This window comes from Podarcis melisellensis (assembly GCF_964234715.1).
Source record: "Podarcis melisellensis genome assembly, chromosome: 6".
In the NCBI taxonomy this organism is placed as follows: domain Eukaryota; kingdom Metazoa; phylum Chordata; class Lepidosauria; order Squamata; family Lacertidae; genus Podarcis; species Podarcis melisellensis.
This window is the reverse complement of record NC_138538.1, coordinates 6613232-6636488: the sequence shown is the minus strand read 5'-3', so window position 1 is coordinate 6636488 and position 23257 is coordinate 6613232. Positions and strand designations below refer to the sequence as shown.

The 23257-nt window shown below is 47.2% G+C and overlaps 1 protein-coding gene across 1 annotated transcript in view; it reads left to right on the top strand.

Annotated features, from left to right (window-relative positions):
* The first annotated feature begins 2516 nt into the window (after positions 1–2516).
* The window catches only part of RGS19 (regulator of G protein signaling 19), a 62642-nt gene continuing 41901 nt past the window's right edge, over positions 2517–23257 (top strand). Inside the window, exon 1 of the mRNA XM_081917337.1 lies at positions 2517–2741. The gene's annotated coding sequence lies outside the window, so the exon portion shown is untranslated. The remainder of the gene's footprint in view (positions 2742–23257) is intronic.

Genomic DNA, 23257 nt, shown 5'->3' with positions numbered 1-23257 from the left:
AGCTTCCCATTGACTGCAGGAGCTTCCTGCAGCCAATGGGAATCCGGCCAGTGTCACGGAAGGCAGTCCCCACTCTGGTCTGCGCCAGTTTAGTACGACACACGGGAGCCAACTGAGCAGGCGGTGGGGGTCCATGGGCTGGTTAAACGTCCCCCACGGGCCGTTTGTGGCCCATGGGCCTTAGGTTGCCGACCCCTGCTTTTACTGCAGGATCATGCGACTTCTCTAGAGCAAGCAGCTCCAGGGATGTAAACGGTTTTAAGTCTTCAAACCCCTTACAATCCAGGTGTCTTTTAACAAGAACCGACTTAAAAACCAGGGTGTCACTAACACTGCTTGAGTCTTTTAATTTGGAATTGCTCAAAGCGTACGTTTTGGAAACTGCAGCTGGCTGAGAACTGGGCAGCCTTTTTGTACCTATATTTGAGATCCTATTTTGATTTATGTGGAAAAACTTCAAATTGGCTGTGGTGTTTTTTTTTAACATGTTATTTGTTGTTTATGACTGCTTTTGTTATGTTACAGCTATGTATTTTTTCCATGTCCTAAGCCAAGGGTTAGCAATGTGTGGCCCACGAAGACCGTTTTACCGGCCCACAAGCCACCCCTGAACTGAGCGACCCGCTCGGCAAGTCCCCCGCACGCTGCACTAAACCAGCGCAGCAGGGCGACTCGCTGAGTGGCACCGGAAAATGCGTCTGCACACATGCAGATACCGGAAATCGCTTATTATTATTATTATGACACAAAAGCAATGATTATGAATCCAGAGCAGCAGCAATTATGATCCTTGGGAGGTGTATTAGCCATCACCTGTGCTATGAGGGGGCCTTGGGAAATGGTGCCACAATTTTTTTTAAAAAAATGTCTTTATTACATTTATATCACGCCTTTCCATTTTTATTGCTGCAATAACCCTGAGAGATGGGTCTCAGGCAAAAGGTCATCCCCTGAGCATCACAAGTGGGGGAGAATTCTGGGACAACAGTCCTAGTCCGGCACTGTAACCACTAAACCACACTGCCTCTCCTCTGTATGGCAGGGTCTATGGAGTCGGACCTATGGTCCAGCTGACAATGAAGCTGGTTAATAAATATTAGCACATATAGCCAATTGCAAATGTTCAAAGCCCGAAACATACCTGGTCGCCTTAATCCTGACACACCAGCCCCATAAGGCAGGCCAGTATAATTAACCCCTTCCTGCAAGTGGTTGAGGCTGTGTGTGCTTGTGTTGAGGCTAAGCAGAATAGTGCCCTGCCTTAAGGCTCCTTAGCACCTTGTGGCTGCAATGAGATTTGAACTATGGTTGTCATGCACTAGGACCTGGGAGACAAGGGTTCAAATCCCCGCCCTGCCATTGTGGTGGTGGCCCAAAGGGCCACAATAAATGTGATAATGTGGACCCCTGTAAATCCTTGAGTGTGCTTCTAATAGAGAATTTATGGTAGCCTGTTATTTTATGAAACTGACGATTTGGCATGTTGCCGCCCTCATTGGGGCAGAAATAGCCCTTGGGCCAGTCACTGTCTCTCAGCCTTGCCTACCTCACAGGGCTGTTGTGGGATTAATGTGTTAAAAATCCTGCAAGTCACATTTGCTCCTTGGAGAAAAGGGTGAGCTATCACTGCAATAAAGGCGCTCTCCAGCATTTCCTGGTAGCAGATGTAGCAGATGCGCAGTGACTCCCGCATCCACTCACCTGGGCGGCAGGTGAGAGGCCTGGGGAGCCACCTCTTCGAGTTCCCCCTTCGGACATGACCCACCGGGAACGTCAGAATAGCTACCACCCTCCTTTCGCGCTAACTATCCAAACGGTGAAGGAAGGGCGCTTTGCACGTGCCCAGAGGCACTCCTGGCCCTCCACACCTGCCCATTCCTTTCGGCTGCGCTCTGCCCCGAATCCGAATGCCAGCCCAGGTTAAACTCCAACAAAAATAAGGCTAATCATAATCAAAGCGGTTCAAAGAAAAGCGCGTGGCGAAGGAGCGCGCAAAACGGAGCGCAGCCTGAACTTTCTCACGTGCGGAGCCCCTTAAAAAAAAAAAACACCACACACCTCAAAACCCCCAACCACCCCCCAAAAATACTACTCCGCTCTGCAACTTGCGCCGTCGGCGGATGCAATGCAGATGGCGAGCAGGTTCGATTTTCTTTCTCCCATTTGCAAGCCTCTCTCTCTCTGCCTGCTGCTTGAGCGGTTCCTTTGCACGGTGCAGCAGCAGGCGCTGGGTTTTGCAACGCATGCATGCACCCGGGAAAAGGTGTGCATGTGCGCATGCATGCGTGTGCATGAGCTGGGGGTGGGGTGGCAACCCCTACTGCCCGGTCCCGGGAAGAGGGAGGTGGAGAGAGAGAGAGAGAGAGAGAGAGAGAGAGAAAGAGAGAGAGAGAGAGAGAGGAGCGGGAAGGGGGCTGGTTGGTTCGCTCTTGACGCGAGGAAGTGCAAAACAGCAGTTGCTTTAGGAAGTCAATCGCTGGGGCTGGGGGACGCGTGCGCAGTGGAGACCCTGCCAGCCAGTATTTTTCTTCTTCTTCTTCAAAGCTTGCTTTCCAATTCTCTCCTCGCCTCCTTCCCTCCCCCCTCCCTTTCCTCAAAGGGTGTCGATTCTGGAGCTTTAAAATAAGAGGCGAGGAAGAAGCGGCCCAGGGGGGGGGGGGGAGGAAGGCAAGCAAATCAGGAAGGCACGGATGTGCTCCAGCCGGCGGGGGGAGGCTGCAGGGGCCTCGGATGCACAGAACGTGAGTAACCCCCCCTCTCCTTTTTTTTGCAAAAATGTATATTCTCTTATCTACGGAAAGACAGACCAGCATCCACTCTCCCGGTCCTCGGCGCGGGTGCAAAAGGGAAGCGATCGGGCCGGGGGTGGGGGGCAGAGGAGGGGGGTGTTTCCTGGGAGGAGGGGAGGGAAAGAGCGGGATCGGAGCAGACCTTGCAAAAGAGAGAGAGAGGAAAAGCCCCTCCGCCCCTCCCCGGTCCTCTTCCTGTCTTTGCATCGCGTTGCAAAAAAGAGAGAGAGAGAGAGAGAGAGAGAGAGAGAGAGAGACGAAAAACGGCTTTCCTGAAACTGCCGCGCGGGGAAGCGAGCGAGCCTCTTCCTCTCTCCCTCCCGTCTTCATAAATGCATCAAGTGTGCCACTGGGGGGGGGCAGGGAAGGAGAGATCCAGTTGCAATGGACTGGGAGGAGATGGGCAGCCGGGGTGGAGGTGGAGGGAAAGAAATAAGCCAAACACACACACACACACAGCCCAGCTGCTTCGTGCCTGCAAATTGCTGGACTTTGAGAAAGGCAGGCAAAGCTTGTGGGTTTGGGGGGGCCGCGTCCCGTTTTGCCAACTGAGCGAGGGTCTCTCTCTCTTCACACCCCCTCCTCTGGAGCTGGGGGGCACATTGCATTTTAAAAAGAAACAAACACCCGTCCTCTGGCCCTTTGCTTTTAAAATGAAAGCCATGTGCGGTGGTTTTGCATACGGTTTGAGAGAGAGGGAGCCTTCCCTATGCGTGGCTTTTGCTCGGAAGGGGATCCGAGTTTGCATCGCTTACAACGCATTCGGTTGCCAGCTCTGGGGAGGTGGGGGCTTCCCTTTTGGAAGGAGCAGCCAGGGCAGAGGGCTGGCGCGCGCCCTCCGGCTTCCTCCTCCGTGACCCGGGGATTCGCCGGGCGTGTCGCGTGGCCAGTGATGCCCGTCAGCCCTTGCACGAGTTGCTCGGAGCAAATATAAATTAATGCACATGTATAAATGTGCATTGATTTATAATGTGCGTTCAAGAGGGCTGCTGGGAGTGCCCTCTTGAAGGAGCTTTCCAACGCAACCCTGATTTTTTTTAAATGCACATTATATATATATGCATTTTTAAAAATCAGGGTTGCGTTGGAAAGCTCCTTCAAGAGGGCACTCCCCCCGGCTGGGCTGCAGTCTCTTCCTAGCTTGCATGCATGCCTGTCTGCATTGCAAGAGTGTTCCCCCACCCCGCCCGCTCTGCTGCATCCTCGCCCCCCCCCCCCCGACGATGGAGGGAAGGGAGGCGCAGGGGCTTTCCCATTCCAGAGTCTGCGGTGGGGGTTTTCCCTCCTCCTCTTCCTCCCTGCAAATATCCTCTCTTTCCCTCTCTCCAATTCCTCTCCCCCCTCCCCCCCTTTTCAGCCCCACCCTGTAGAGCTGGCATCCTCTGCCGGAGCAAGGGAACCCCTTTCTTTTGCACCGGGAGAGACAGCCCGCAGCAGAGATCTCCCCCTTTTCTACAGCAAGGAAATAGGACATGGGGGGTATTCGGGTGTGGGATTTCCCTGTCTTTTAATTCCGGGGCTTCCCAGCGGAGAGGAAACCCGGCCTCGCCTAAGGAAGAGCTGCGTTTTGCCTGGCATCCCCACCGCATTACCTCCGAAAGCCCTGCTTTAGTGGTGGCTCTTCTCCGGCATCCATGCTCTCTCTGCATGCAGAAATCCCCGCTGAATCCCTGGCGGAGGCATCCCAAGAAATGGGGGCAGGAGATCTTCCTTGGTGATGGACAGCTGCCAGTCAGAATAGACGGGCCACTGGACAGGAGGAGCCAGAGAGATCTGCTTCAGTTACAAGGGACGTGTTTTGTTTGTTTTTTAACGGCTGCCTGCTGAAAGTACCGTGGCGATATACGTAGTTTTGGCCATGCCCGGATTCGATCTCATGACAGCCCTGTGATGGAGGTCATCCCTAGCTCCCGCGTTGCAGATTTTGGAAAGGGGGGAAAAAAGGAGAAGCAAAGGGAGCGAAAGAACTCAAGGCTAGGGAGGGATCTGAAGCCTAGCTTGATTTTTTATATTCATTTTATTGCTTTTTTATCTGGCATGGTTCTCCTTTTCCTCATTCAATCCTGTGGGGGAGTTAAGGATGATAGGCAGTGGTTACCCATAGAGCTTTGTGACTGCGTCAGGATTTGAACCCAGGTCCTGGTTCGGTTATGCTGTCCTCCTGGCAGAACCCTGAGTTTCCTGCAGAATGTTCAATCTTTGTCAATACCGCCTCCTCTCTGACTTTGAGAGGCAGTGTGGGGTAGTGGTTAGAGTGTCAGACTAGGTCCTGGGAGGCCAGGGTTCGAATCCCCACTTGGTCACGAAACTCACTGGGTGACCTTGGGAGCCGTTCACTCCTTGTTAGAAATTCAGATATATAAGCTTAGGCGCCAAATGGCTCCTTAAACCAGGGTTATAGTTGCCCAAACAGAACGCCTTGTTGCCACTTTGGTGCCGGGCAGCTCAAAAGTCGTACATTTCAACGCAAGTTTTTGGTTCCTGGAATTCGTTTTGATTGCGCAGATAAAATATGATGGAAATTCTACAGGGTGTGTTGTTAGTGTGTGAAAACAGTCACGGTTCAAGGACGCCCGGGCACGTACCTCCAGATGGTGGAGATATCAGGCACCATTCCTAGCACCCGGGCATCTTCACTTAGTCACAGGTGGCCGATAAGATAAAGGTAAAGGGTCTCCTGACCATTAGGTCCAGCCGTGACCCACTCTGGGGTTGCGGCGCTCATCTCGCTTTATTGGCCGAGGGAGCCGGCGCACAGCTTCTGGGTCATGTGGCCAGCATGACTAAGCCGCTTCTGGCGAACCAGAGCAGCGCACGGAAACGCCGTTTACCTTCCAGAGTGGTATCTATTTATCTACTTGCACTTTGACGTGCTTTCAAACTGCTAGGTTGGCAGTAGCAGGGACCAAGCAACGGGAGCTCACCCCGTCGCAGGGGTTCGAACCGCCGACCTTCTGATTGGCAAGCCCTAGGCTCTGTGGTTTAACCCACAGCGCCACCCGCGTCCCGGGTGCAAAATGCACCTGGCAAATTTTGAAATGCTGAAGTCGCTGCCTCTCAGCTTGGCCTACCTCGCAGGCCTGTTGTAGGGATTAAATGAGTAGGGATAAAAGCATGTTTGCCACCATGAACTCCTTGGCAGGAAAACGTCAGATGCAAATGCAATTAACAACAAATATCTCCAGTTAAAGACGAGGAAACGTCTTTTTCTGCCAGTCAGAGAGGTCAGGCAGACCAGTGGTCTCTGCCTAAGGTGTCCTTCTGTTTTTCTGTTGTTGTTTTTTTGTTGAATTCAGGAGGAATTGGTGGAAATGGGTGCAGCGTGAACCTCCAAGCGCCTGTGTGAATTGCGATTTGTCTCGTCCAGCGCACTTTGGGGATATCTTAAGCCCAGGGGCTGTACCTTTCGATCTGGATGGGGGGGACCGTTAAGATTGCAAAAACAACGGCAGTGGCTCCCTCCGTTTGTTTTGCTTCCTGGCACGGGCGACGCGCAGCTGTGGTTTTGCAAAACGAAGAAACGTCAAAATGGGAAAGATGCGAGAGTCAATTAAAAGATCATTTATAAAACCACAAATTTAGAAAAAGGACTCCCACACTCGCTGCTTGGAGCCTAAGCTGCTCTCAGCTAGTGCCAATGAAGTAGAAGGCGGCGGCACAATTTGCCAGCCAGGTGAGGGCGGGCAGGTGGTGTCTGCCCCCCAGCAGGGGACCTGAGCGACATGCAGGTGTCTCTGCATGCCCAGCACCCAAATGTGGAAGGGAACCCCAGAGGGCATGGCAAGACCCCTTGAGAAACAAATACCCATCTAGCCCACCCTCTCAGATTGGCTCTTGCAGGTCTCTCATTCTCCAGACTATCTTCCTCAACGTGGCAGCACCCAAATATTTTGTACTACAGCTCCCAGTAGCATAGCCATTTGCACTCCAAAACACCTGGGAGGGGTGCGTGCCATTTTGCATTCGCATGAATTAAGTCTTTTTCGTGTGTCATAACTTTGGAACTCCCTGCCTGTTGATACCAAGGTGGGCGCCTCCACTGTACTTTTCTCGGCTGCTGCTACAAACATTTTTGTGTGCGCAAGCCTCTCGGGGAATTTAGAAAGTTGTTGCGAGTTTTAATCTGTTTTTAGTTTACTGTTATTTCAACGTGTCAAAAGTCTTAAATGTATTGTTGCCAGTTCTTATTAGTGGTTTTATTTGTTTTATCTTCTTTCGCAAACTGCTTTGAGGTTTTGTTTTGTTTTTTGCAATCAAGCAGTCAATCAGTGTTACGAAATAAATAAAAATAAATTGATTATGGGGAGATGCTTGATGCTGAGCCGTTTAGCTAATTATGGTCCACACTCCACTGGCTGGCAAGGCTTTACAGGATTGCAGCAGGAGTCTTTCCCCAGCTAACAAAATGAATTTCCAACGGGGACAAATGTCAGGATCTGCACTTAGGCAGGAAGAAGCAGCTGCACAAATATAAGATGGGCGACACCTGGCTTGCTGGTAGTACATGTGAAAAGGATCTAGGGGTCTTGGTGGACCACAAGCTGAGCATGAGTCAACAGTATGATGCTTTATTTTGGTAAAGGTAAAGGACCCCTGACAGTTAAGTCCAGTCACAAACAACTCTGGAGGTGCGGCGCTCATCTCACTTTATTGGCCGATGAAACCGGCGTACAGCTTCCGGGTATATGGCCAGCATGACTAAGCTGCTTCTGGCGAAACCAGAGCAGCGCACGGAAACGCCGTTTACCTTCCCGCTGGAGCGGTACCTATTTATCTACTTGCACTTTGACGTGCTTTCGAACTGCTAGGTTGGCAGGAGCAGGGACCGAGCAACAGGAGCTCACCCCATCACGGGGATTCGAACCGCCGACCTTCTGATCGGCAAGCCCAAGAGGCTCAGTGGTTTAGACCACAGCGCCACCCACGTCCTGCATTGTTTTGAGCGATGAGCTAATTTTGTTTTTGAGAGAGAGAGGATTCCCTTCTTTTGATAGAAAAGTTGTTTTGGTGCAAGATTGTTTAAAAGGCAGGTCCCTGCCCTAGAGAGCCTACAATTGAAGACCCTGCTTTGGGGAGCCTAAAGGGAAGGGGGGTGAAGGAGAGAAGGGTGAATGGGAAAGATATGTATCCTGTTCATTTACACGTACCAAGGCTTCGTTTCTGTAATGCAGAGGTGGAGCATTTTTCATTCTGCTCGGTACTCGTCGCATGCAGCACTGTTTCCATTCTGCTGCAGTTCGCCTTCTTCCATAAACAACACTTTTTGTCTCATTTTGTTTGCTGTGGCAAAAGTGCGTAATTCGGATAAGTTACGTTATTCCACCCCATTCATTTGCAAAAGCAGGTGGGAGGCGAACGTGACTGTTTGCTGACTGAAAGCAACTGGGACAACAGCAAATCCTGATCGTATTGGCCAGGTGGATTTCTGCTCTGGACATGGGACAGGTATGCCGGCTATGGCAGATTGCACCCCTGTTTCCATTTCTGTTTGAATTCTCCAACATGACGTCCCTAGTGAGGACTAAGGGGCTGTGCCAAAAGCTTTATAGGAAGAGTGGCTCTTGGGATGTAAGGATAGAGAGAGAAACTGAGGACGAGGCCTAGAACCCACGTACCTATGGGACCACCTCTCCTGGTATGCCCCGCGGAGGACCTTAAGGTCCACAAATGACAACATTTTGGAGGTCCCAAGTCGCAAGGTGGTTAGATTGGTCTCAACTAGGGCCAGGGCCTTTTCAGTACTGGCCCCAACTTGGTGGAACGCTCTGTCACAAGAGACTAGGGCCCGGCGGGACTTGACATCTTTCCGCAGGGCCTGCAAGACAGAGCTGTTCTGCCTGGCCTTTGGTTTGGACTCAGTCTGACCCTTATGTTTCCCTCCCCTTATGGTTTTGATCTATGGGCTACTACTTTTAAAATGGGGTTGCATTTTAAATTGCATTTTAACCTGTATTTTAATTTTTTTTTCCTATTAAGTTTTTATTGTAATTTTACTGGTGTTAGCCGCCTTGAGCCCGGCTCTGGCCGGGGAGGACGGGGTATAAATAAAATTTATTATTATTAGAATTAGAATTAGAATTAAGGATAAGGGGACATGAAGCCAGTGTAGGGGTTCAGTGAGATGTAGGGGTGCAGCCTTTATGTGAGCTACACAAAGGGCTGCAGCACAGTGGTTAATGCAACTGGTATTCAGAAACATTGCTGCTTTCATCAATATCATAATCATCATTAATTTAATTTGTTTACCCCCTCCGTCCAAAGATCACTGGGCAGTTCACAACATAAAAGCACAAAAGGAAAAGTACAAAAGGAAAACCCAGGATAGTTCAGTCTGTAAACCAAGAGGCTCTTAATCTCAAGGACATGGGTTCGATTCCCGCCCTGGGCAAAAGATTCCCTTCCAAATCTGCAAGTGTATCTATAAAGCACAAAAGACGTTGGCGGTTGAATCTTCATACTACATTTCAGTAAAGCCTTGCCATAATAATAATAATAATAATAATAATAATAATAATAATAATAATAATTTATTATTCATACCCCGCCCATCTGGCCGGGTTTATTAAAATAAAGTAAGGCATCAAAAAGAATTTCATTCATTCAAAGAAGGTAAACATAGCCATTCCGCCCCTGCCAGTGCTCACCCAAATTTTCCTATCCCCCCCCCTTAATTGGGAAAATTGAGGGAGAACGTCCTTGGGGGGGATCTCCTTTCCCCCTCCCTCCAGTTTCCTGGGCTCACAGACTTCTAGGTGGAAGAGGTGAATTGGTTTCTGCTAGATAAGGACGACTAGCTGAAACCTTGCAGAAATACTGGAAAGCATCTTTCGGTGCATACGGCGACGGAAGAAGCACATTCCCACAAACGTGCCACAGTGGCTCCTGTCAGAGTCGCTGCAGCCTGTAGATGGGTGGGTCTCCTCTAGGGAACAGTCAACCTGTCTGGGAAGGAAACAGTTTTCCTTAAGCAGCTGTGCAGAGCCTTCCAAGAGACCTTGGCAGACATCAGGTTGTTTAAAGAGGCCGCTGGCAGATTCTGATGTTTGGCTACTCTTCATTTCCCCTCCAGAGTCAGTACCGTATCCACACACACCAAAACAGATCTCCTTGTTTTCTGGACACCTAGGGTTCTTCAACTCCGCTGGCCAGATGGCATAGGTCTGGAGTTCCCCTTGTGCTTGAAAAATTACTGCATTTTATTTTACAGTGGTACGTTGGTTCTCATACTTAATCTGTTCCGAACCAAAGCGTTCCAGAACCAAGCCATGCTTTGAAAAAGTAATGCAAAATGGATTAATCCATTCCAGACTTTTAAAAACAACCCCTAAAACGGCAACTTAACATGAATTTTACTATCTAATGAGACAATTGATCCATAAAATGAAAGCAATAATCAAGGTACTGTACTGTAAAATAAATAAAACAGTATTGTAGAGGATAAAAATTTTAAAAATTCTTACTGGCACTGATGATAGTCATTGTTTGGGTGGGTGGGGGGCTTTTATGCATTTCCGCCATCAATCAATCAATCAATCAATCAGTAGCTGAACGGATCCACACAGTAACAAAAATAAATTAACTGAAAAAGCCTCAAAACAAAAAACGCAAAATAAATAGCAAAAACGAAAGCACCAAATATAAGCTCCAAATATCACCTCAGAACACTGCAATCAGAAAAAGAAGGCTTGAATTACAATGGGGGTGGGGGGACGGACTCAAATTAGCAGCGCAACAGGAAACACAGGGGGACTCAAAACGGAGCATTTTCGGCTTCCCCCAAAAAAGTTCAAAAACCGGAACACCTACTTCCAGTTTTGCAGTGTTCGGGTTCCAAGTTGTTCGTGAACTAAGCTGTTCAAAAACCAAGGTACCACTGTATTTGGTTTTTCGGCATCCGTCTGTCGGGAGAGACAGTGGAAGAGCGTGCCTTCGGGGGGGAAGTCCAGCCGTTGGGGAGTTGCAGCGCCTGCTGTGACTGTAGAGACCGATAGGGGAGAGACATGTTTCGTTGCAGCTGGAGCAGAGGAAAGTGTCTTGCTAGGCTGCTGCAGATGCACCACGGTGTTTCTTTTATATTTATTGCATTTATATTCTACTTTTCCCCTCTCCAAGGGGCACACATGGTTCTCCCTCTCCTCATTTAATCCCCACAACGACCATGTGAGGTAGGTTAGGCTGAGAGGCAGCAACTAAAGCCAAGTCACATGTTGAGCCTCGTGGCCAAGTGGGTATTTGAACCCAGGTCCCAGTCTGACACTCTATGCCACACTGTCTCACTGCCATGTTGTTTGTAACAAGGTCCATCCTGTTTCATATACACCTGTCTGATCACCTGAAGAAGACTTCCTGGTTGTTCCACAGTTAATTCACTTTTGTATAATTTCTTTGTGACGTGAGGCTTTTAGCATAGTAACTTGAGGTCCAGCTCTGAGGGCCTTCTGACGGTTCCCTCATTGCGAGAAGTGAGGTTACAGGGAACCAGACAGAGGGCCTTCTCGGTAGTGGCGCCCTTCAGATGTCAAGGAAATAAACAACTATCTGACTTTTAGAAGACATCTGAAGGCAGCCCTGTCTAGGGAAGTTTTTAATGTTTGATGTTTTATCGTGTTTTTAATATTCTGTTGGGAGCCATCCAGAGTGGCTGGAGAAACCCAACCAGATGGGCGGGATATAAAAATATTATTATTATTATTATTATTATTATTATTATTATTATTATTATTATGTGGTGTCCCTATTAAAATCAGACAGGCACCTTCCATTCTGGTTGTTTGTCGCCTGCTGAAAATTTCTTTCGCCAAGCATTTTTGGAGAATTAATTTGATTGTGATTTGTTCTGTATTTTATAATCTTGGAATTTTTCTCATTTTTTAACACACACACACACACACTATCTATCTATCTATCCATCTATCTCTCTCGGATGGTTTTGTCTGCCTGTGAAAGTGATCTGCCAAATATTAGGAGAGCATCCTCTTGTCTGGTCAACTTTTCGGCCTCCAGGCAGCCTCAAAAAATATAATAAAAATAAAAAAGGGGTTGTAACCAGAGACTTGAAAGGGATTTGCTGTCCCACTCTCAACTCTTTCTGCTGCTTTTCCTTCCTTGTGTTCTCAAGGCATTTTCAGGCGCATAACTAGGAGATGTCCGAAGGCATGTCTTCACAAAATGGGAACAGGCAAGACTGAAATCTTGTCTCCTCCTTGAAAGCCGAAGTGGAAATTCCATGCTCAGGGGTAGTGTATCGCTGAACGGCACAAAATTTGGGGGCAAGGTGGGTTGCGTGGTTTCTCGCCTCCCTTTTTTCCTCTGGGGCATTTCGCTGGCAGCTTTTGGAAGCAGAGAGCCCTGGTCAAAACAGAAATGGTCAGCAAGGCAATTTTCACAATTGTGCATGTGGAAACCGTGGGGAGCCAAAGTGCGACACTGCGAACATAAAGCGCCGTAGTCATGAGAGCGAAAGAGGAAATGTGTGCTGTGCTATTGAATCAGTACCTTAGGAAGGTGTGGAACGATGGAGAAAGATAGGAGGTTAGGACGTGTTGAATTTTCCAATTTCCAAAAACGAGGTGTGCTAAAAAGTTGTGACATGACCTGGGAAGTCAAAAGATAGTTTGGTTAAGTTAACATGATTTAGTTTTGCTTGGTAAGTAATGTATTCACTCAAATGTAATGTGCACCTTTTTTTGGCCAAATTACGTCACAAAAATCTGGGTGCGCATTAGATTTGATTGTGCATTTACATTCACCAGCAAAAAAAAATTTTGATTTTGAAAATTGAGGTGCGCATTAGATTCGATGGCGCATCAGATTCGCGTAAATACGGTAAAATGTGTGCAAAGTGGCATAGAAATCATTAGAAATGTTTGCCAAGTACTTGCAGTTAAATTATATATTGCTTTTGTTTTTATTTTCTTTGGTTATTAAGCATTGCCTGACATTTTCAGAAGGTAAAATTAAAATTCTTTGTTTTTCCGAAAGCAATTTCTGTGCTTACAGAATCCTAGAATTGGAAAGGGACCATGCGAGTCATCTAGTCTAACCCATTGCAATGCAGGAATCTTTTGCCCAGCATGGGACTTGAACCCACAACCAACCCTGAGGTTAAGCGTCCCATGCTCTGCCAACTGATGATTATATTAAAATGATTAGATGCCAAACTTTCGGAGCTGGCATCAAATTCTTCCAGCCTTTCCAAGTCCATTGCTGGTGTAGAATTGGGAACAACTTTAAAGAAAATAAAATCTCCAAGCATGTCGAAGGAGCATTATTTTTAGTGCTTTGCATAATTTATATTGCATGCTGAATTTAGACTTATTTCTGGCACGTTAGGGCACCTTGGCAGAAAGCGCATGAGCAACCTTCTCCTTGCAACAGATAAATGCCCTTTGGCTCTCACATCCTTTCCTGTCTCTCAGCAAAGCCTTTCCCACTGCACTGCTCAGGAATGCTTTTCAAAAGGGGGGTTAGGAAACACATTCCATTTTGTCTAAGGGAAATGCTGATTAAATAGCTATTGACTCTTCTTAAGCTGTCTTTGATGGAGCTTTAAGTAGTGATTAATAGGTGCTTATCTGCCCCTGCCTTGTCCGTACCTCTATAAATATGCTATTTGTGCAACAGTACTTGGCCGATGTAAATCTTAAGGCCTGGAAGGATTATAGAGATATAACACTCGAGGGAGCCCTTGTATTCTTTCGTGGAAAAAACTGGTTTTGGGTGTTGTGGGAAGGGGACGTATTTATGTGCACGCAGCGTAGGAGGTTAGAAACCTCTGTAAGTACAAGAAGAAACCGAAACTGAAAAAAAGCAGTTGTGAATAATACAAACAGAAATAAGACCAAAACCCAGCACAGAGGTTAAAACAAGCTGAAAACCATTTTTAGCAGAGGAATGAAGACATTTTCTCCCTGTCTTATAATAGTCGAGGACGTCCAATGAAGCTGAATGCTGGAAGATTTAGGACAAATAAAAGAAAGGGCTTTGGCCATGCCTTGTTAGACTGTGGAACTCCCTGCCACAGTGATGGCGTTAAAGGCAGATTGGACAAATTCATGGAAGGGAAGGCTACTTTCTGCCGCCACTATTGGAGGAGGTATGCCTTTGAATACCAACAGCTGAGAAACACCACTAGGAAGAGTTGTGTGACACTCAGATCCAGGGTGGATTTGATTTAAATCACTAGTCAGTAAGACTTGGTTTAAATCATTTTATTTATTTTTTTACAGAAAGACTCATTCTTGCTGGTATAATCTTAATATTTACAACCAGAGGAAGGTTTCATTTTTGGAATAATAAATTTTCAGAATAGTTTTTACAGTTATATTACCAAATTACCACTTTGGTTACACTATTAGAAATACATAGACCGATAATTATGAAATTATTGTGAGGTTTAATAAGTTAACTGTTTATATTTGGACAACTTTTCTGCTGTACTTTACTGGAAGGAGAAAACATAATCATTTCCTTAATCACAATTTAAACAATTTATTTAACTAAAGTGATAACATTGTAGCATATGTATCCATGTTTGTTAACGGATGTGGTTAAACTTTTTTTAAAAAACCACAACAAAAACTTAAAACTGTTTTAGCACACATGAAAAACTTAAAACAAATCCTTATTTCCTGATGGATAGCCTTTGGACTATAATGTAACCCAAATAGAAATTATCATTATTCTTCCAACACAGGTATACACACAGACATTTCCCACCCTTGGGTTTATGATAAATGTCTCCAAACACCCTCCATTTTTTTGTGAATGTGTGTTTCCCACCCCAGCAATGTTTTTGCAAGTCTGGGTGCTCTTGCTTTGCTTAAATAAAAAACTATCTTTAGAAAGATTTTTCCTCCAAAAGTATTTTATTTTAAAAATCCGATTTAAATAAAAAAAAATCATTGATTTTTATCCACCCAGCTCAGATCCCTCCTGTATCTGTTTGCTGTCTTCTGGGATGCAGAGAAGGGAAATTCTGATCCTAAACACCCACTCCCTTGCAGGATTTCTTCAGGAGAAAAAAAAACTAAGGAGTAAAGCCTGCACAAATCTGGAATGGAGTCCCTAAGATGGTTGGATGGCGTCTTGTCCACCTCCTTCCAACGACTCCTGCAGCCAAGCTGGTGACAAATGCATTGCTCTGCTTTCCTTTGGACGCTGTCAGTGAGGCTGAGAGAGGGGGTCTTTATTTATATATATATATATATAAAGATTTTTTTAAAAAAGGTTACAGAAAAACAAGAAAAAACAAATGCAGAACAAATATAAGTAAAAAACAGACAATATAGTAAAAAACAATACAAAAACAATATAAACAATAAATAAAGGAAAACAGTACATAAAAACCCTTTACTTGCTTTCATTCACTTACTTCCTTGACCTCCTCACACCTCCCATTTTTGTATTCTAGTTCAGTTAGATATTTCAGCAAACCCTTTCCATCTTAATATACTGTAATTTAATTTCTCTTCTTCCATCAATTCATTTTTTCTTAATCCTTTACATCTTTTCTGCTAAAACCACATCGTTTTATTCCAACATCTTTCTTAACATTCCTTAATTTTACAATATTTCTGTAAATAAACTTAAAATTTCCTCCACTCTTCTTCCACCGACTCTTCTCCTTGGTCTCGGATTCTGCCAGTCATCTCAGCCAGTTCCATGTAGTCCATCACCTTCATCTGCCATTCTTCCCGGGTGGGTATTTCTTGTGTTTTCCAGGACTTTGCGATAAGTATTCTTGCTGCTATTGTGGCATACGTAAAGAAAGTTCTATCCTCTTTTAACACCAATTGGCCGACCATGTCCAAGAGAAAGGTCTCTTGTTGTCTGGGGTCTGGGCAGCCCAGGACCTCCCTGCCCAGGCTTGCACCCTAGGCAGGTCTCTTGGGTGCTACTAATGCAGCAGTTGGACTTCACCCCTGGAGGCGCACTCCATTGTCTCTCAAGACAGGCAGATGCCGTGAGAACAGGGGGTCAGCAACCTTTTTCATCCGTGGGCCGGTCCACTGTCCCTCAGAACCTCTGGGGGGCCGGACTATATAGTGGTACCTCTGGTTGCGAACGGGATCCGTTCCGGAGGCCCGTTCGCAACACAGTGGCTCGTCTGTGCATGCGCGGGTTGCGATTCGCCGATTCTGTGCATGTGCATGATGTCATTTTGTGCGTCTGCGCATGCACGAGCAGCAAAACCCAGAAGTAACCCTTTCTGGTACTTCCAGGTCGTCGCGGGACGTAACTTAAAATAACGTAACATAAAGCGGACATAACTGAGGTATGACTGTACAGTGGTACCTCTGGTTGCGAACGGGATCCGTTCCAGAGGCCCATTCGCAACATGAAAAGCCCACAACCTGAATCGCCGTAACATGAGGTATGACTGTATTTTGAAAAAAATAATGAGCAAATTCCTATGCGCCACAGATAACCCAGAGATGCATTTTAAATAAAAGCACACACACTACTCATGTAAAAACACCAGGCAGGCCCCACAAATAACCTAGATATGCATTTTAATTAAAAACACACATTCTACTCATGTAAAAACACCAGGCAGGCCCCACAGGTAACCCAGGGATGCATTTTAAATAAAAGGACACATTCTACTCATGTCAAAAGACACTGATTCCGGGACCGTCTGTGGGCCAGATTTAGAAGGAGATCTGGCCCACGGGCCTTAGGTTGCCTACTCCTGTGTGAGAACAACGCAGGCAACTTGATGGCTCAATCCAGCCGTACTTTTCTGATGTTCTGAATTTGGACCTGGACATCCTCCCTGGAGACCCTTCTCCCAAGTTTCCCTGTCAGTGATGTGAGGAGCAGTTGATTGCTAGAGAGAATATCTCTTCAGCAATGGTGGCCTGTTTGTGGAATGCCCTCTCCAAGCTGGCGTTTTAGGTGCCAGGCGAGGGTGTGGTACCTCGGGTTAAGAACTTGATTCGTTCTGGAGGTCCGTTCTTAACCTGAAGCACCACTTTAGCTAATGGGGCCTCCTGCTGCCGCCGTGCCGCCGGAGCACGATTTCTGTTCTCATCGTGAAGCAAAGTTCTTAGCCTGAGGTATTATTTCTGGGTTAGCGGAGTCTGTAACTTGAAGCGTATGTAACCTGAAGCGTCTGTAACCCGAGGTACCACTGTATAGTTATCTGGTGCTTTTTTAGATTCTTTCACCAGATTAACAGTACAGTGGTACCTCAGGATCCGTTCCGAAGCCCCGTTCGCATCCTGAACGCAATGTAAGCCGTGACAGCGCGTGTCCGCAGGTTGCGTTTTGACGCTTCCGCGCATGTGCGTGATGTCATTTTAAGTGTCAGCGCATGCGCGAGCGGTGAAACCTGGAAATAACGCATCCTGTTACTTCCAGGTTGCCGCGGAGCGCAACTCGAAGCACATTCAACCCGAGGTGTGACTGTACAGTCATACCTCTTGTTACGTCCGCTTCATGTTACGTTTTTTCAGGTTGCATCCCGCGGTGACCCGGAAGGAGTTACTTCTGGGTTTCACCACTCATGCATGCACAAACGCTCAAAATGACGTCATGCGCAGAAGCGGCAAATCGCAACCAGCACGTGTGCAGGTACGCCACTGCGGGTTGCGTTCCTTTCATGTTGTGAATGGGCCTGTGGAACGGATCCCATTCGCAACCAGAGGTACCAATGTATACAAAGCAGCCAGCCAGATATTCATAGGAAGCCTTCAAGCAGGACCTGGGGGCAACAGCCCAATTTCCCCGTCTGTGACCTCCAGCAATCGCATTTATAATAGGCATGGCGCCTCCAACAGCAGCATAGCTATTGGTAGCCACGGGGAAGGATACAAATGCAAAGCGCATGTAGAGACTCTGTGAGGAATGGCGTGGCGTTTTCCGATTCCAAAGAGAATTCGGCCGTCTTGCGGGGTACTTCCTGACACTCAGAGCAAGACTCGTCCAAGACAGATGGACCTGCACTTCAGAGTGGCTGAAGTGGGAGGGAAAGGAATGTGTATTCAATCCCAAGGCTTAACCCTATCTCCCCAGAAATTTAGAAACCCCTTTCCATAATCCTGCAAGCAGAAAGAGAAGGCCGTCTTTATATATGTTATTCCATTTCTATCCGCTGTTCCTCCAAGATGGCTTACGTGTTTCTCCTCGCCGTCTTATTTTCACAACAACTCTGCCAGGTAGGCTCGGCTGAGAGTTGATTGTTATAAGAAAAAACTGCTCATTTTCCCTCATGGGGTACCCAAGAGCCCGTATACTAGAGTCCTTATGTAGGTTCTCTGTGGGCAGGAGAAAATAATTGGGGCCGACCAGAGAATATTGAGAAGCAAAGGAGCTAGCAAGCCTGATCTTTATTAAACTGTTGCAACAGGGTGCTCACACACAAAGACACACACACACACCCTGCAAGGAGGGAGGAGAGGAACCCAGAACATTGGTGTGCAAGCTCTTATATAGACTTTTGAAACTGCCTCCCCTGTAGCTCAAGGTAAAGGTGACGGGACCCCTGACCATTAGGTCCAGTCGTGACCGACTCTGGGGTTGCGGTGCTCATCTCGCTTTACTGGCCAAGGGAGCCAGCGTACAGCTTCCGGGTCATGTGGCCAGCATGACTAAGCCGCTTCTGGCAAACCAGAGCAGCGCACGGAAATGCCGTTTACCTTCCCACCAGAGCGGTATCTATTTATCCAATTGCACCTTGACGTGCTTTCGAACTGCTAGGTTGGCAGGAGTTGGGACCGAGCAACGGGAGCTCACCCCGTCGTGGGGATTTGAACCGCCGACCTTCTGATCGGCAAGTCCTAGGCTCTGTGGTTTAACCCACAGCGCCACCCGCGTCCCAGTTGTAGCTCAAGACCACCCTCCAAAACATATATACATACATCACAGAAAGAGGTGGTCCCCAGCAGAAATTTGAGCGTGTTGCTTCTCTCCTGTCTGCCAGGATACCTGATAATGTCTTATCTGATTGCCTTTTCTGGGTAGCCTGGCCATTCCTTGGAGATGGTCAGTACTTAGTTCCTGAATCTCTTGCGCGTATTGATAGTGTGCTCAGTTTAACAGATACTTGCCAGACTGTACAGTGGTGCCCCGCAAGACGAATGCCTCGCAAGACGAAAAACCCGCAAGACGAAAGGGTTTTTCGGTTTTTGCGACGCTTCGCTAGACGATTTTCCCTATGGGCTTGCATCGCAAGACGAAAGCCCATAGGGAAATCTCGGGGACCTTTTTTAAATGCTGGCGGTGGGGAGCAAAGCCTTTTCCCCCCCTCCGGACTTCCGAAGAGGTCCAGCAAGGCCGGCGGGGGCAAAATGCTTTGCTCCCCACCGCCAGCATTTTAAAAGCGGTCCGGGATAGCAGGGAAGCGCTTCCCGCTATCCCGGACGGCTTTTGAAGGCAGGCGGGGGGAGCAAAGACTTTTGCCCCCCGCCCGCCTTGGGAAGAGGTCCTGGAAAAGTCCTTCGCTGTCCCTGGGCGATCTTAAAATGCTGGCGGGCGGCAGCGAAGGCTTCGCTGCCGCCCGCCAGCATTTTAAAAGCCCCCGGGACTGTCCCGGGAAGGCAGGCGGGGGGGAAGCAAAGACTTTCGCCCCCGCCAGCCTTCAGAAGAGGTCGGGGGACAGACTGTCCCCAGACCTGGTCTGAAGGCGGTTCGGTTTCCATAGGAACGCATTAATTGATTTTTAGTGCATTCCTATGAGAAACCGTGCTTCGCAAGACGAAAAACTCGCAAGACGAAAAGACTTGCGGAACGAATTAATTTCGTCTTGCGAGGCACCACTGTATTTACAGGGAGGTGTGTAAGCCCCTATAGTTCAAAGACAACTGGAAAGCTTTCCCCATTTCCTTCCTCCTTGCAGAGAAAGATTTGAGGTCAATTTGGGAGAGTCAAAATGGCTTCAGGATTGTCGTCCTGTACTATTTCAGACACATGGTTTATATACTTATGTATGTGTTTGCCTTGTACATTATGAACATTTATTAGATAGATGATAGATAGATAGATAGATAGATAGATAGATGATAGATAGATAGATAGATAGATAGATAGATGATAGATAGATATAGATAGATGATAGATATAGATACATAGATGATAGATAGATAGATGATAGATAGATAGATAGATAGATAGATAGATAGATAGATAGATAGATAGATAGATGGATGAATGAGAGAGAGAGCTTCATGGCCAAGTTTGGATTTGACCCCCCCGGTTCCCAGAGCCTATCCCAACTTTCTAGCTACTACATCACTCTGTTATGGTGGCTTGTGTTTCTCACGTGTCTGCTGGACGGGACATTGTTGTTTGGAAGGAGATAGGAGCCATATAAGTAGTCTTTAAAAAGATATATATTTCTGCTTAAATGCAGTGCATTTTCTCTGTAAATTTTACATGGCCCACCTTTCTTGTCAATCGCAGGTTTGCCCAGGCTTGTAAACATCTGCTGGCCCAGTGGCAATGCCCTCTAAGCATTCATTGATAAAAAATAAAACGTTACAAAAGCGTCTTTCTCCCCCTGCTGCTTTGAAAGTCACAAATGACTATTTGTGGGCAGGCAGCCAGTAGCACATTTTTTTATTTTTATTTTTTTGCAGGCTCATCCATACCTTGCAGACTTATTTGCAAAGCTGAGTTTGCTAAACAGGAAGAACTACCGCTTACAAGGAAACACACAGATGGCGTCTTTGTAAATGCAAACGAATCTCACTGCTAAAAAAAAATGAGCCACTCCCATTACGATTCAGTAGAAAAATAACCAGCTTCCGTTAGTGAAAAGGTGTCATCTTGATAGGTGACAAAACCGGTGATGTCACCTAGAGCCAGTGTGGTTTAGTGGTTAGAGCAGGTATCCCCAACCTTCAGCCCTCCAGATGTTTTGGACTACAATTCCCATCATCCCTGACCACTGGTCCTGTTAGCTAGGGATCATGGGAGTTGTAGGCCAAAACATCTGGAGGGCCGCAGGTTGGGAATGCCTGGGTTAGAGTGTCAGGCTAGGAACTGGGGAGACCAGGGTTCAAATCCCAACTCAGCCATGACATTCATTGGGTGACCTGGGTCCAGTCCCTATCTCTGAGCCTAACCTACAACACAGGGTTGTTGTGTAGATTCCTTGAGGAGGAAGAGAAGAACCATGAATGCCATCTTGAACACCTTGGAGAAATGCAATAAATGATGCAGATTTATCTCAGAATAAATAATAATAATAATAATAAATTATTTATATCTCGCCCATCTGGGCAGCTTCCAACAAAATATTAAAATACAGTAATGCATCAAACATTAAAAGCTTCCCTAAACAGGGCTGCATTCAGATGTCTTCTGTTACAGGAAAAATCCGAGGGCTCCCTTGGACAAAACAAAGACACCAACCAGGATAACTTGGAGCAAAACAGCAGCCTGTAGGCTAGGCCTTTATTGAACTGTTGCAACAGGGTGTTCCCCTCACTTGCAGGAGAGAGGAAAGACCCAGAAGAATAGTGTGCAAGGTCTTATAAAAACTTTTGAAATTCCCCTCCTCTAGATCAAGCCCACCCCCAGAAACATCATGCATACATTACAGAAAGGAGGGGTTGGGGGAGGAGTTGGTGGTAACCTGAGTGTCTTGTCACCTGGCTGGTTCCTCCCTTCCCCCCTCCCCATGAGTCACTTCCAGGAGACAAAGGGGAGTTTGCAGTTTCCTGCCCCCAGAGGGAAGATCTGATCATTGTCCTTTGTTTCAGTCCATGCTGAATCCACTCCCATATGCAAGTTCTTTGTGATCTTGATTGTCTTCTGTCTGGGATCATCAGGGTTGGCATGGGCAGGGCTCCTGTGGATGTGCTGAGACAGTGAAGGGATTATGGCTGACCAGGACTAAGCCACCCCCCTTTGTTAGTTCTTGTCATATGGAGTAAAATAAAAATGGAACAGTGCAAATCCAATGTATGGTTGATTTTCTATGAATTTATAACAGAAATGTGGCGTATGTAGTGTGTGAGTGTGTGTGTGTGTGTGTGTGTGAAGTTTATACAAACAGAATGATTGGGGTGGGGGGGGGGGTTCCTGCTACAGTTCTAAAAGTCTGGTAGTTGTTTTTCTCTTTGACATCGGTAGTGGCGTTCCACAGGGTGGGCACTACCGAGAAGGCCCTCTGCCTGGTTCCCTGTAACTTGGCTTCTCACAGAGAGGAAACTGCCAGAACGCTCTCGGAGCTGGACCTCAGTGTCCAGGCAGAACGATGGGGGTGGAGACGCTCCTTCAGATATACTGGACCGAGGCCGTTTAGGGCTTTAAAGGTCAGCACCAACACTTTGAATTGTACTGGGAGAATTGTACAGAAACGTACTGGGAGCCAATGAAGATCTTCCAGGACTCCACAGCTGCTCCCAGTCACCAGTCTAGCTGCTGTATTCTGGATTAGTTGTAGTTTCCGGGTCACCTTCAAAGGTAGCCCCACGTAGAGCGCATTGCAGTAGTCCAAGCGGGAGATAACTAGAGCATGCACCACTCTAGCGAGACAGTCCCCGGGCCAGGGAGGGTCTCAGCCTGTGTACCTGATGGAGCTGGTAGACAGCTACCCTGGACACAGTGGGGTTTAACCTAAATAAGCCCTAATCAGGGAAGTCCCATTGAAATTATTGGAACTGTTATTTTTACTAGTTGCTTTCATTACAGTAATGATGCCAAGCGACTTGCAAGTCCTGTCTGTTAATTTCAGTCGGTCTACTCTGAGTTTCCTTTGAGGAATGGCCAGTGAATCACTTGCAGCCCGTATATATTTTCCTGTGTTATCTCTCTCTTTCCTTCTCTTGAGGAACATTCAGGGGAGCCGGCAGGGCGGGGGGCAGAAAGGGTCAGGGTTGGGGAGAATCCCCATTTACACGCGTCCTGCAATGGAACCCTGGTCTGAGTGGCTCCCACGGGGAAGCCACAGAAAGATTGTGGTTAAGTCAAGGGTGCTGTGGACTCAAAAAGGTTGAAAACCACTGGCAGCGCCGCTGCCCCCATCCCAGATTCAGGGAATGTGGAGCTATGATCTGGCTCAGGGATGTAGGAAGGATTTTGCTTGATGCCATCTCTGTGACCCGCACCAGTTAACCTGCATTCTGCACCCGCTGAACCCAGTGCACTCTGGAAAGGCAGCCCTGCTATGAGCTGCATTTTTATTTCCATAATTGCATCCTTAAAGACAGTTCCAAACTGGGGAAAAGCACGGCTTAAAAGGCTTGTTGAAAAAGGAATTTCCTCCGCCTGTGCTAAGAAGGCACCCTTGTCTTAATATTCCAGGGGAGGGTAATGTCCACATTATCTGCACAAATGTCACTGCTGCTTCCTGTAGTAAACATTCGTCGTAACAGATTTCTGCATGCATTTCTTCTTCGCCCGGCTGGCCCACCCACTGCTTCGAAAGGAAACAAGACCACGATTCTACTGCCGTGTTTCTTTTCCTGAACCTTCCTAACCTAGAGCAGTGGTTCACAAATCACTTTTTGCACCTTTGG